This window comes from Mastomys coucha, unplaced genomic scaffold (genome assembly GCF_008632895.1).
Source record: "Mastomys coucha isolate ucsf_1 unplaced genomic scaffold, UCSF_Mcou_1 pScaffold21, whole genome shotgun sequence".
NCBI lineage: Eukaryota > Metazoa > Chordata > Mammalia > Rodentia > Muridae > Mastomys > Mastomys coucha.
The window spans coordinates 153514440-153529795 of NW_022196904.1; the positions used below are offsets into that span (position 1 = coordinate 153514440).

At 37.6% G+C, this 15356-nt stretch overlaps 1 protein-coding gene and 1 pseudogene across 11 annotated transcripts in view; both read left to right on the forward strand.

The window, feature by feature from the left end:
• Positions 1-15356, forward strand: part of Trpm3 (transient receptor potential cation channel subfamily M member 3) — a 934047-nt gene that overhangs the window by 209401 nt on the left and 709290 nt on the right. The gene's annotated exons all lie outside the window — the stretch shown is intronic.
• Positions 6605-8127, forward strand: LOC116103662 (annotated as a pseudogene).

Here is a 15356-nt window from a genome sequence, read left to right on the forward strand (position 1 = left end):
TGCTATAGTGAAATGCCTTCTGGACGACAGATCCAGATTATACACAGCTACCACACAGCCATACAAAATTTCCAGGTGAGATCTATTAATGCTTAGTGACATAGTTTTCATAGGAGGAGTATAATAGAAAAATCACTATCATTGTAAATAGAATTTAACAAATTGTGTAGTAAATCTCTCATCTGTTTCTGTCTCTGTCTCTGCCCCTGTCTCTCTGTCTCTTTCTGTCTCTGTCATCTATGTCTGTGTGTGTGTGTATGTATGTGTGTGTGTGTGTGTGTGTGTGTGTGTGTGTGTGTGTGAATGCATGTTTATACATGTGGAAAGAGAAATATGTGGGCAGTGTATTTGAGAAGAAAAGAGAAAAGATTTATAGATTCATTTATCACTCTGATTATTTTTCATTTTCCAAGAGATTATCATTATCTACAAATTTATATAAGAAAGGCAGTTTATCTATGCATCCTAGCCTCTCTTGCCTCTGAGTAAAAGTGGATTTATAAATCAAAATCTGCATCCCTAAAATTGAGACTTGGGCTTCAAATATCCCACCTGTGAAAGGAGCTGATGCTATCTTCACAAGATATGTGTGAGGATCTCATTAAACAATGTGTGAGCAAACGTTACACACTATATCCTTTGTCAGAGATGACATACAATAATAAGCTGCAGGTGCCTAGAGACCTGTCAGCACCTTTCTTGCTTAACACATTGGCTCAGTACATAGAATGTGGCTTCTGTTGAGCTGATCCTGTTTCACGGTTATGTGGCCATCTGTTTTAATATTTTCTGCTAGAGAAGATCTACGGATTGGTTTTGGTTGCAAACAATATTGAAAAATTTCAGCTATTTTTTCAAGAGCCTCTCATATTTTAAAGTTATTTCCACTTACATAATTTTCAAAAGATTTTTCTGAACTAATTATAACAATAGTGCATATGCAGGCATAATAACATATATATCTGTAGATTAAGACTTAATGCAAGTGAACACTTGTCTCCAAAGTATCATGTAAGTGTACTCCATTAGAAAGACAAAGCCCACTCTGTCCACCTGGGCATGAGCAGTGGACTCAAGTGAACCTCTGGACAGTGGTGTTGTAGATAAGGCAGCTTTTGAGATCAAGAAGCAAAGTTCAGTTAAGACCTAGGGCTCTACTGGAACAAGGCGGTTTCTTCTTCCCGCCCTTAGCCCTTTGCTTCCTCCATTTCTTTTGTAACTCCCCTCTCCTTTTCTCTTACTCTTTCTCCTTTCTCTCCTCTCCCTCCCATTTCCTGCCTTCCTTCCTCTCTTTCTTTACCCTTGTCCTTGAATCCTCTTGGTTTCCTTCACATTATCTTCTCTCTGACTTTGATGTGTCAGCTTGGTTTCATATCCTTACCGTATGTCTATTGATTGGTCATATTGGCTATGATTTAGCAACAGCTTTTCTCAGTCTCTCAAATGCTAAAGCGGTCTTTTTATTTGTAATACCTATAACCACCTGACTGTAATCTTGTGGGTTTTGGTTTGGATTCTCAAGACAGTCACATGTATTCTCTTGGTGAGTGGGGATGGCGTCAGCTGTCCATTCCTGACTCACTGGCGGTTTTGTTGGGAAAGTGGCTTGTAATTACTGTACCTCTGTAGTATAACTCTTACTCAATGGCAAAAGTGCCTAATATTCAGATAAAAATAATCATCTGAAAAAAAAGGAAAGTGGATGACAATTCCTTCACTGGACAATGGAGGGAACACATAAAATAACATACATGAGATCATAGGATAAAATATGGCAAGAAAGTGAAATGGAAAGGGGACTTCTGATTCTGAGAGATTGGATACATTTAGCAACTGGTACTTTTGAGGGTAGAGCTGCTTCTTATAAAAATCCAATCTGACAAAGGTGAAAGACTCCAACTGCAATCATGTTGTGGGCCAAAAGGTCTGATGAACAGAAACCACCAGGTTTAAGTTATTAGAAAACAAAACCAGGCCAGAGGCACGTGAACTGCACTGGAGAAAAGATGGAGCTGTTTTATCTTCCCAAATGTTGAGCTATTTAATATATCAGCAGATCTTGACATTTACAATGTATCACCTTTTTTATTACAAAGGGCAAGATGACTTAGAAATATTGCAAAGAGGTGAAAGTGGCTGATCTTTTGTGAGCAAACATACTCTAGAGCCGATCTCTTACCTTTGACTCATTATCACCTGAACTTCTATTTGATCCAGCCAGTGCAATAAAATTTGTGGTTTGCATTAAAAAAGTGAAACAAAACAAAATAGAACTCAGCTTTCACCTTGCAATTGTGGTCTTGGACATTACTTAAATGTCCACTGTATCACATCAAAACCAGTCCTTTTTCACACAATGTTCTTTTTTGTGAAGGTCTGGACTAAATTTTTATCCAGTATGGCTTATTTTCAGTGGTCTCTATTGACACCATAAGATATAAATTGGAAAAGGCCTAGTGACTCATTCTTGTTCCTATAATGTTGTTCATGAGACAGGATTTGACATTTTCATCCCCACCTCCTTACTCACCCGGTACAGCCTGGCACAGTCTAACTTAGCTATTACCTGAGGCAAGATGACTGTTGTTGCCATTTTTGGTGTAAAACATCAGGTTGTAAGCTGCCTATGGAAATACTTAATGAGTTTTAACCTAAGAGTATTTTCTGATGTCTTCTAAGAACACTTTGTTTATGTTATCATCATCTGTTGGATGGGCCATTTGAGTTGTCTATCACTGAATTATCTTCTAACTCTTCAAGCTAACATCCAAGTGACATAGCCATGAGATCTTTCTGGATCTGCAAGATGTTTTATGCTGAAATGAATAGTTGATTTTATAAATTAATATATGCAGAGATCTGAGAGCCTGATAAGCATGGGATGGAATATCAAATCTTATTAAATAGAATTGTATGCCTCTGTCCTCCTCATTACAAAAATCTGCGGTGTTTGTTGTATTAACCATTCCTAGGGAGACTCGTGTGATGAAGGGCACAGAGGCTCCCAAAGTCAAAAACATAAATCAAGGGCTACTGTTAGGCCACACCGCAGACAGCTTCTTAACTCTGTCTGGGTCAGGAGATGAATTGTTGAGGACGACAGGGAAATGTGGGAAAGGATTTCACGTGGGTGTTAGGTTGAATGTATCCTTTGGCATATCCTTTTTAAGATGCACTAGAATCTTCCAAAAAGAGTTTTCAAGTAAGGGAGTGACTTGTGCATATTCAGAGATATGAACATGTGTATCATAACTATGCTCATGTATGTGAATGAGGCTGAATTCTCTTTTGGAGAAATGGGGGGATAAAGGGATGGGGAAATGAAAGAAAGAGACAGAAAGATGACTGGCTTTTGCATTTGCACACTGGGTAAAGTATCCAATGCTATCCAGAGAGACGGTGGGGGATGGAGTCCACAAAGCAGGAACAACAAAAGGATAAGAACAGTGGCTGGGCTTTCTGTTTTTTTTTTGTCTTCTCTGTAATAAGGTTTGATACTTGCTTACTTCCACACTAAATGTTGTTTGTTGGTCAGGTCCCTTCTAGGAGACCCTTTTGATGCACAACGTTTCACAGGAATTAATTCACAAGCATCTCTATAGCCAGACTTTTTTGCTATTACTCCTCACTAATAACAGAGAAACAGAATCAGAAAGACAGATGTGAAGGAAGTGATTGCTTCTCAAAAGAAAACGTGTGTGTGTGTGTGTGTGTGAGTGTGTGTGTGTGTGTGTGCGTGTGTGTGTGTGTGTGTGTGTGCTTCTTTTTAATTAGAAACTGTTACTATGTTGCAACACCAGAAGTTTAGAAAGCAACGAACTAGAATTTGTCTTCCTCTATCTTTGATAATTTGGAAGAATACATGTACTAACTAGAACTGTGGCCCAAATAGTCACTGCTTCATAGTCAGTTCCACTCCTCCTTTCTGAACCTTGACCAGAAACTGTTTTCACCTAATTCTTAGCATGAGTTATTACGTTGGCCCAGTCCTTACAATAACAAGGTTGCAAAGATCTAACTTCATCTCATATTAGAATTTTATAATTTCTACTTTTCAAGCATTTTAAACACTAAACTTGATGGCGAGGGAGTTTCTATCCTCCCTCTCCAACTATCCTTCCATGTGACATGGTAATAGTCCTGCTCTCCTTGTGTCTGAGATCTGCCTGCCTGTTGCCAAAGCAGTGGGACTGCTGAGACAGAGGCGAGTGGTTTTTTAAATAATAATATTGATTTAATATGATCTTGTGAGATATAACTAGAGTTAGAGAAGCTTGGAAACTGTGACTTATGGGTTTATCAATGAGTATATCTACAAAATGTTAATATTAGAGAAGGGGAAGAAGATACCTAAAAGTTGTGAACAGGTATCATCCAGTCTATTCAGGGTCTGACTAGGACCAACTAACTGAATCAGCATGAATTTATTCTTCTTGAGTTGGTACATCCATTTTCTCCTGACATTGGATGTAGATGCCTCTGGTCATTGTGTCTTTCACCTTGCCTCCACTAGCCATGGAGACTTAGAGTTTACATTGAAACAATAGTACTGGCTTTCTGAACATCAGGGGACTTTTCTGTCCCCATTTTAGCCACTCCTGCATGCAAAGTCATTTTCTATGTGTCTACTTGTGTCCTGTTGATTCTGCATCTCTGAGGGATAAAGGGATATCACCTGAAGGGATAAAACCAGAAACCATCTGGGCATGGAGTTCCTAGGAATTAAGGATGTTCATTTTTCTATATGGATCCTTGGATGAATTTTCAAATTTAGCCTTTCAAGGTCTTAAGAAATAACACAACAATTAGCAAATACAGCAAAATAGATGATCTTCCAAACGATGGTTTTAAGTGAAGGAAGAATAAAAGAGAGCATAGTCTATGTGATTGTTGTTATATAAGATTTTAGAAAATGCACATGTATCTGTAGGAATAGACAGAGTTCCCATGGTTGCTTTGAGCTAGGAGTTGGGAGCAGGGTTAGAAGGGGCCTCTATATAAGAGAGGGCACAAAGAAACTTTAGAGGGCAAAGGATGTGCTTATTATCTAGATTGTACGACTGGGTTTGAGTACTAAAACTAATTAAGCTGAAAATTTAATATAAAATCTTATTTTAATTGTACTTCAACAGAATTTTAAAAGAATTATGACTCAAAAAGAAAGAAAGAAAAAAAACCCTTCAATTTCCTTCCAAATTTCCAGTCTATTTTAGAGGTGAGGGACCAAAGGCAAAGGATCTCTAGAGGCTCCTTGTGAAGCAAGCATCAGAGCCATGTGGTTAGCAGGAACCTATGACCAGCATCCCAGCTCTGCCTGAGAGGCCCCCACTCACCCAGAACCTGACCAGAGTTCCCTGCAATGTGGACAGACTTACTAACTGAAGACAAAACTATGAGTGCTGAGAGAGCAACCGAACATGTGAAGCACTGTATCTGCCACTTCATTGTTCTCTAGTGAGGACATAAAGGAACATGGAACGGCAAAATTTTAGTTTTAGAGAAAATACAATTTTAGTTGTTAAAAATAGTGATGTATTCTCAGAACACAATTATATGAAGTGAAACCCCCTACTACAGTGTCTCATTTTAAAGTTCTTGATTTTCCCTGTCTTTCTTCCTTTCTTCCTTTCTTTCTTTCTCTTTCTTTCTTTCTTTCTTTCTCTCTCTTTCTTCCCTTCTCTCTTTCTCTCTTCCTTCCTTCCTTCCTTCCTTCTTTCTTTCTTTCTTTCTTCCTTCCTTCTTTCTTCCTTTCTTTCTTTCTCTTTCTTTCCTTCTTTCTCTCTCTCTTTCTTCCCTTCTCTCTTTCTCTCTTCCTTCCTTCCTTTCTTTCTTCCTTCCTTCTTTCTTTCTTTCTTTCTTTCTTTCTTTCTTTCTTTCTTTCTTTCTTTCTTTCTTTCTTTTGAGACAGGATTTTGTTATGTAGTGCAGACTGGTCTGGACTCATTATGTAGGCCACATCAACCTTGAACTCATGATCCTCCTTCAGAGGGCTGGGATTATAGCTGTATTCTACCAGGCCTGCATGGCTCTGGTTGCCTCTTTCATGACTTGGGTTTTAATAGTGACTAAGTTCATCATGTGAATTACTACAAACTCTGAGTTAATAGACACTACTTAAAAAGCTTCATTTACTTTGTTTTTTAAATTATTATTCATGTGTGTGGGTACCTTTGTATACATGTGAGCACATATATGCACATATATGCATATCTCCATGCATGTTGCTAAAGGACAACTTTGTGTATTATCTTCACATGGGTTCTGGAAGACTGAACTCAGGTTGCAAAACATGTTTTTAACCTGCTAGGCCATCTCACCTCTTGTCTCCCACTTTCCTTTAAAAGTTGAAGCCCAATCCTGTACCTGCACATTTTCTAGAATATATTTAAATGGCAGTTTGCTGTCTGTATTTTAAGCATTTAGCCAACAATGGGTCAAAATATAAAAGAAGGCATAATTAATAATGCTTTTGAAAAATTCTGAGTGCCATAATACAAATGGAAAAAGCCATTTTAGTAGGACAAAGAATGAGCACAATGGTTTAAAATATAAATAGAATAAAGGGGGACAGGATATTTATTGTTCCACATTTTGAGCAATTTATTATGACTTTATTGGAAATACAAACATTGCTTTTATATATCAGTTTGTTTCGTTGTTTACTTGTTTGTTTTTACTTAACAAAGTATTGTCATTCTACATACATTTCTCATTAGAAGCAATCACCCTCTCAGCCCTTGCCCTGCCCATACAACCAGTGCTCTGGAACTAACCTCTGATTGGTTTAGGAAGAATGTGCCTATGTTTGGTAGAGTTGACGTGAGAAGAGACAATCTTTCCTCAGCACCAGGATAATTAAGATTTTGGCTGGACCTTTGAGTACATAACGAAGTCAAAAATCACAGACTATGGGCCTGAACCAGATTAAGAAGGAACTTGGTGATTTGGCATGAGGTCTTCTAGCCCAGTGTTCTGCAGGTCCAGTTGGAGATGGTGCATTTCACCAGCAAGCCACAATTATGGAACCTAATTTTAGCCCATATCAAGGTGGTGTGTTCTTTCTGTCAGTTTATTTTCTTAAAGATTACCCCGTCAAATCACCTAAGGTTGCATTTACAACAAAAATTTATCATCTAAGTATTAACAGTAATGGCAACATTTATCTTGATATTATAAGATCACAGTGTCTCCTGATTTATCTATTTTAAAGTTCTTTTATTCACTGCTATGTGATCCCCCAGTGCCAGAGATTGGACAATTCTGTAAATCAGAGATAAGCACAATAGAATATCTTGGAAATGGACTCAAATATGTCATGTGATGCTATCTTAAGTCCTAAGATCTGTGTTAGAGCTGAAATAAACTTTAAATTACTGTTAAAAATAGTCAATCACTTTCTTTTTCATACATAGATTTTTTTGAGCCTTTGATCTCACCATTCATATACCACAAAGATGTCATGAATTATTCTCTTTGTGCTTTCTAGAGAAAGGGCAACATGGAATAACAAAAGCCAGAAGGTAGCATGGTGACTATGGGTTAAAATACTGTCTCTAGTCAATGTAAGAAGATTAAGAGTGGTACTGTAGCGTTGTGAATGGCATCCAACAAGTGATGGTCAGTTAGCCCACACAATTTTGTTCCCTTCTTGTGAATTTGTATCAGCTTTCTCCTGTTGCTTTAATTAATCCCCACCATCTCAGTGATGTAAACAGTGGAAATATATTAGAGTTCTATAGATCAGAGGTCTAGTGTGGGATTCACTGGACTAAAAGTGGCAGCAGACCAGGTTCTTCCAACAGACTAGGGGGAGCTCATATCCCTGCCCCCCTTCCTCCATCCTCACAAACAACAATATTCTATCTTTCTCTATCCTCTCTTCGTCTCCCCTACACTTAGGTTTCTATTATATGTCCATGTGATGAAGTTGAGCACAACTGCAAAACCATTTTAGTCATACTGAGCCATCCACTTGCATGATGAGGACAAATATTCACAAGTACCAAGGATCAAGATATGGGCATCTTGAGAAGCCATTGTTCTAAGTACCACATGGAGAAGATAGTAGAGCCTTCAGGGGATGAGATGTCTACTGTTATAATTGTCAGGAAGAGTCAACTGGAAAATGACATCATCCACAGCCAGAACATCAGGGGTGAGGGCAATGCTCTCAAGTTACCCACACTCCCTTCGCACACAGAGTAATCCTTTCTGTTCATTCAGTTTTTAAGTCAATCTGTTCTCTCATTTCTCTCGTCTGACATCAGTTTCTCAGTTGGAGTATCAGATGGAACCCCATCATTTTATAGCATTGGAGTAAAATAGTTGATGATTATGACAACAGAAAATAAGTTGATGGTTTGTAAACCCAGAATTTCTTGAGTAAAGTCTATCAAGGATCCATGAGAAAATAACAGTAAACAATATATATCCTATATAGACTGCCTTTAGGAGGAAATGTTTTTGACTTAGAAAAATAAATCTATTACATATATAATATGTATACATCAAATGAAGGACAATATTAGATTTAGTTTATAAATGGGCTCAGAAAAGTTCAGTTTGCAAAAATAAAATGTGATACAGAAATGGCAGATTTTGCTTTAGAAATCTCGAAAGAAAAATGACGTGTCATATCTTCTGTGTTCTAATTAAATGCCTTTAATGTCCTATACAGCCCCTTTGAACTATATTTTCCTTAGTGAAATTGACTTTAATAAATGGACTGGATAAGATTAATATTCATTTTAATTTAACAGCCAGCCACACGTATAGCTGGAGTCCACGGTCTTAAAATTATTACAGTTTGAAACTTACAGTTTAAGCGCAAAATCAGTCATAGCTGACAGAACTGAGGGTTAAACCCAGGGAGACAGCTGGGGATGTCAAGGGAAACCCTTTAAACCAGAAAGTGCTGAGAATGTGAGCATTTTGCCACCTCTGTTCTCTGTAAAGTAACACTCAGATTTACATGCAGTATCTGGGATGTCTGTACAACAGATGTGATCAGTCTCCTTCTCAAAGGAGTGTGAATTAACACTGCGTTGACTTGTACAGTTACTTTAGCACACTTGAGTCTGTTCTTTGCATTCCAGCTGAATGAAAGGCTGGATGGAGATGGGGTGGAATGTGAGATCAGGGAAGGGAACGGCTACTCCCGGCAGTCCACCCACGTTGGGTACACAGTGAGGTAGTACAGACTGAACTCTTCAGGCTTGACTCTCCAGCTTTGCTTTCCTCCTCAGCTTGTCCTGACTACCTGGACCTTGTGGCCTTTACCTTTTTGTTTTGTTGGGTTTCTTGCTTATTCTCAAATTGAACTGTCAGTTGAGATGATCAAGGAAGTAGAGTCTTTTAAAATCTTGACCTTGACATGTTTTGAGGACATCACAAAGCAGCTCAGATCCACAACTCGGAAATGCCTTCAGCTACTATATTACTTTAACTCTCCCAGAGGCATGGTCATTAGGGTTTCTAGCTTATTGACTTCACTCCTGAGTTGAAATCTCTTCTGGGAGAACAGGCAGGTGGCATGTGGTGGGGCAGTGCAGTTATACTTGACAGTTGTACTTGGATTCAAACTGTGCCTGCCACTCAGCCCGCAGGCAGCTTCCCTTCAATTCCTTAGACTCATCAAGCGTTTGTGAGGTAGATATGAGCTGAAACATATGTCTTTATTTTACAATAACCTCTTAAATAATTTAAATAATATGGCCCTGGGAAGAAACGAGAGAACAAATGAAATTATTCACACAGGAGAGCAAAGCAGGAAAAAGCTCCTATTGGGTAATGAATGAAAAAGTTAGGAATCAGTAGAAAATATATATGACAGATTGGTTAGTGCAAAGCTGTGTGGTTTTTATATGATACACAACTATGTGACATGCTGTGATTGTTATAGTCAAACATGTGTTATCTTTATGGCCAATATAGAATGGTTTCAAAAACGTCCTGTCAGGAGGACTTCAAATTCAGGCTAATATTACTTTGAAAACAATATTCACTCTAAATTTTCACCATAGAAACCCTTTATATTACATTGTAGCCTCCAGCTGTGGGGAAAATAGTTCAAACACCTGACTTCTGATGTGACATCATTGGGTTTCAGTGGGGTGCTTACAAAGATTTATAATGATTACAAACATCTATAATTTATATTATGAGTAAATATCACAACAATGCTCAAAAACAAGACTGAAAGTTCAGAACATGACAGGAGGAATCCAAACACAGCTAAAATATTAAGTATCTGACAGGTAAGTTCTCTCTTCTTACTGATTCATTCTCTGCATCATCTTATCCCAATTTTACAGCGGCAACAACAGCAACCAATCAAACCCGAGTGCAAAGATGGGAGAAGGTAGAAGAATTTACTGGTGCTTTCAAGGGAACAAGGAGAAAACTCACACTCGTTAGCCGGAGGCAGTCACTGCTGCTGGCTAAATGAATTCTGTTCCCCTCTTCTAAGACTGAAGCCTCACAAACTTCAGTATTGACCACAGCCTCAAGCAGCAAATTGGCAAAGGAGAAATATTTGAAAAGTTAAGAAACAAAAATTCTTTGAGATGAATCAAGACGAATGAAGGGGCACCAGGGGTCACAAAAGGCATGTTCTTTACTTGTTAAAATGCACAATGGTTACTGCAAAGCATGCCATAATTTTAGTTTAAGAAAAATTGCTTATCTTGAGTTGGCTTAATTTGGTATTCTACATCTCCAATTTTACTACAAATTAGAAAATGTTGACATATGTGTTTACATAATCACATGCCTATTTTTATTTAAATTAATTATGAAAAAGATTAAAGAGATAAGAGGGAAACAAAAAAAATACTTCATGGTTTATTTGTGGCTTCAAATACATGAGGAAGAAGCATTGTACAGAAAACATTAATGGCTGTTAATACATTTGCTGTCCCTTTATAATTTCTCTTTAAAGTAAGGCTAACTTTGACAGAAAATAGGTCATCTAACACTTAGAAATCATCTATGAAATACCAGCTTTGTTAAAACTACTAAAGTGTGAAGTTTGGGTATCCACATCAGTGAGCAGTGATTTAGGTTATGTAAGCTCCTGAAAAAAAAAATCTAACTTTTTAGTTTTGTAGCATATTGACTTTTTAGTATATTTTTTTCCAGAGAAAGTTTAGATTTGCAGTATGATTAAACAGCAAATACAGAGCCTTTCCATTCTCCCATGTACATCTCAAATACAGTCCCTCTAAAAGCCAGCATTCTCTTCCAGAGGGTTATATTGATAACAACTGTCAAGTCCACATTGATTGACACATCCTCATCACACAAATCTGTAGCCCACAAGAGAATCTGCTTTGAGGATTGAGCACGTTATGAATTTTGAAAGAAGAATAATGGCTTGTATCAACCATGGTGTGAGGAAGATGGGAAGGATTTCACTAGCATACAAAACCAACCACGCTCTACCCATTGATCTGTCCCTCCTCAGTCCTCAGCAACTGCTGTTCTTCTCACAATCTCCATAGCATTTTGTTTGTTTGTTTCACTTCCTGCCATTGTGGCTGAGATAAAACCTGTTATCTGCATAGGTCTGCCTGGGATAGGTCAGCATGAGATAGAGTTGAAACCACCCAAGGTGTAGACTCTTTATATTGGTTACTCTTATTCTCCATAGGCTTACTTTCCTTTGTGTTATTTTGTGTCTTGATAAGTCACGTATCGGCACTGAGTGATAGCCGCTGCCTGGATGAAGCACCGGTGTTACGCATCCACCCTCCAAAAAACTTGGCACAAGTGGATACTTCTAAGTTGGCAAGTTGAAGACATGAAAGATGTGCCTGATCTGAAGAGGGTGAGAGTACAAGTGTTGGCAACTTGAATAAAGTCACTGAACTAGTAAACTTTTGTTTACTGTGACAAACCACGAACAATGTTAGGGAGGAGAGATTTGGTTTAGCCTACAAATTCCAGCACAACTCTGAGAACCAGGAAGCTAGACAGAGATAAGGGGTGAGAATGAGATTTACCTATCCAAGACATCCCACCAGGTAAGTAGTTTTCCACACTAGAACCTACCTTCTATAGTTTCCACCACATTCCAGTAGTTATCTCAAACTGTGAATCCATCATCAAAGATACCACCCACAATGATGACATCATATTTGCTACTCTTGACAGTTGGGATGATGATAGCTTTAAACCACCATAAAAAATTATACATATATATATATATATATATATATATATATATATATATATATATATACACCACTATATAAGATACCCATGAGATAATAGCTTTTGGGAAAACACTTCACTGACACACCGGAAGCTTACTTTGTCCATCTCCCAGGTGAGGAGGCACTCGGGATGAACCATCACAGCCAAGAAGCACAGTCCATACATGGTGTGATAAGGCTTCTTTAGTCCTGGAAGCAACTGCCAGCTATGCATGTAGCTCAGAGATAGAACAATTGCCTGCATTGTAGAAGAAAGGGAGGAAGGGGAGGAGAGGATTCCAGGCTATCTTCTGAAGTGGCTGTGTTCTGTGACTCCACAGCCAATGAATGAGGGGTCCTCTTGTCTCATAGTGTCAGAACTGGGTGGTGTCATGTTTGGAGCTTGCACTGCTCCAATGGAAAGGAAGGACAGCTCCTTTTTGCAATTTGTGTTCCCCCTGGCATTATGATGCGAAGCATCTTGTTGTACATTCATTTCCCATTGGTACATCTTCCCTGGGCAGTTGACTATTCCTTTATTTTTGACAGATTTTAATGGTATTATTTTCTAACAGTTGAGTTTTGAGAGCTCTTTGTCTATTTTATATAACCACCCCATATTAGTATTTGGTTTGCATATTTTTTATCCAAGTCTGTAGCCCATCTTCTGATTTTTCTTGACTGCACGCTTCACAGAGAATATTTTAGCTTTAATCAATGCCAGCTGACCAGTTATTTCTTTCATGTTTAGAAACGTTGGTATTCTGTCTGAAAATTCATCTTCATGTCTGGGCAGGTGTAGAGTTTCTCTACAGGGTACTTTCTAGAAGTCTTACAGTTTTGTCTTTTACATTTAGGACTATAGATATTGAGTTCACCTTTGGGAATAGTATATATCTGTCATTAGATCCTTCCCCCTCTCTCCCATACTCTGCCCTAGTCTTTTCCTTTGCTTGGTAGGCAGCTGTCTCGTTGTTCCAATATTGCCTAGTGAAATATCTGTTTTCTCCACTACATTGTCTGTACTTCTTTGTCAAAGATCAGATGACTATATTTATAAGTGTCTATTTCTGGGATAGCTATTATTACACTGATCAGATAATCTATTCTTTCGAAAATATTACAATTATGTGAAGTGATTCACACTGTCAAACTCATGGGAACTAGAATTCCTTCTACTTCTGTTTCACAGAAAATTTCTGAAAAATAATTGAAGTTTTTGTAGAACATGTTTTCCTAGTGTTAAAATCAACACTAATGTTTTTCAGAATTTAAAGTAAAGATTAATTTACAAAAAATATTTTCTTGGTAACAATTATGTTTTGCTGTACCTCTTTGTGTATAAGCATTTGTGTTTGTCTTAACTACGTGTATTTATTTATTTATTGTGTGTGAAGTGCTTGGCTTATAGAGGTCAGTGGACAACTTCCCAGAGTTGGTTCTCTCCTTCTACCATACAGATCTTAGGGAGGGTCAAACTGGGGTTTTCAGGCTTGGCAACAAGTGTTCTTATCTATTGAACCATCCATCCTACTGGCCACATGTCTAGTTTTAAAACCACATATTTCTATTAAGTATATTCAATGAATTCGTAGGACAATATTAGGTTATGATATTATATGCTTTCTTTAAGGTAATTCTCTCACAATTTTGTGATGAAGAGAGATGAAGAAATATTCTTGGAATATTATTATTATAGCAGAATCATCTCCCCAATACATTTTGTAGTTCTGTTAAAGAAAAATCTCAGTTCAGGAACAGATTTTAAAATTAGCAGATAAATACCAGATACACATATGCTTCTTTCATCTTTTGTTGTCTTAGTATTTTCTATATGATGGCTAAAACTTGAAAAGTACTATTTTAGTTTAAGCCTAATTTAGTGACTTAATTTTGATAAGAGTTTTAATAATATTGTACCCTAAAATAAGAGTCTCTGGTCATTTAGAGGTGACATAGCCTCAAAGATTGACTCACAGTAGCCAAGTCACCAGACACAACTTGCCCACTATGACCTAACTGTGTAAGACACTTCCTTTAAGCAAATAGTTGTACCCTAGTGACAAGATTACATAAATAGGAAACAATCTTGGAGGCTGGGAAAGAGAGCAATGGGAATTGGATTTTAACAGGTACTGCTTTCAAGGATATTTTACTCTTTGTCCCTCCTGGGGAGGGAGGTGTAGACTAAACATCTTATTGTAATAATCAGATATGTAGCCTAAATCTCTTCTTCAAGAGTCCCATGCTTTTTTCTAGGTTGATAAATGTAATACATTGTTAGTTAAAAATGTCATGAAATATGGTTTCAGTTTCCAATATTATGATAAATTTAAGACTAGATTAATGTTTTTATGTATTGTTTCTGTTGAGAAAATCTAAATATAATAGCATGACAGCTTATGTTAAATTCCAACATTTTGCTTTCATTCTTACTTCAATCAAGTTCAGAGATTGCTATACATCCAGGTTGTATGTACTTAAGACCAACCTTATAATTATATACCATTTTATTTGGGTGGCTTACAAATCTTAATAGCTTAGCACTTTTGCATCCCTCTTAATATTCCGTGCCTGTTTCTTTTATGGATGACAACTTCTTAAAGGTTTATTTTCCGTTATGAAGTTGTTGTCTGTGGTCTGAATGGTGATGTAAATCTTTTATTCCACATTTAGTCCACAAATCACCCTCAGAAAGGAAGAAAGCAGATATCATGCTGAGGCCCTCTTTTCTCCCTGCTCTCATCTTTGTCAACCCTACCATGATTTTCCATGGTATTCTGATGAAAATGAACGTGTGTGCCTTTCAGTTACAAATTAACATGTCAGCATATTGGCTGCAGGCAGGCTGTAATTCTGAGAAAATGGAAACAATGAACTTGGTATTCAAGTTATGTGTTCCTCCAAAATGTTTAGTAAGTGCAGTGCATTGTTCATAAGCCCATTATTTCAGAATTACACCAAAATTGTAAGTACAAGAAAATAGCTAGGAAGCCAGCATTAGGAATTCAAATTGTGGCAGATCTTGCCAACCTCCTACTTTATTTTGATGTGTGGCTTGAGTCATTTACATATGTCTACCAAATAACTCAGCATTTTCATCTTTACTCTATCAGTGATGGTGGTGGTGGTGGTGGTGGTGGTGGTGGTGATGGTGGTGAT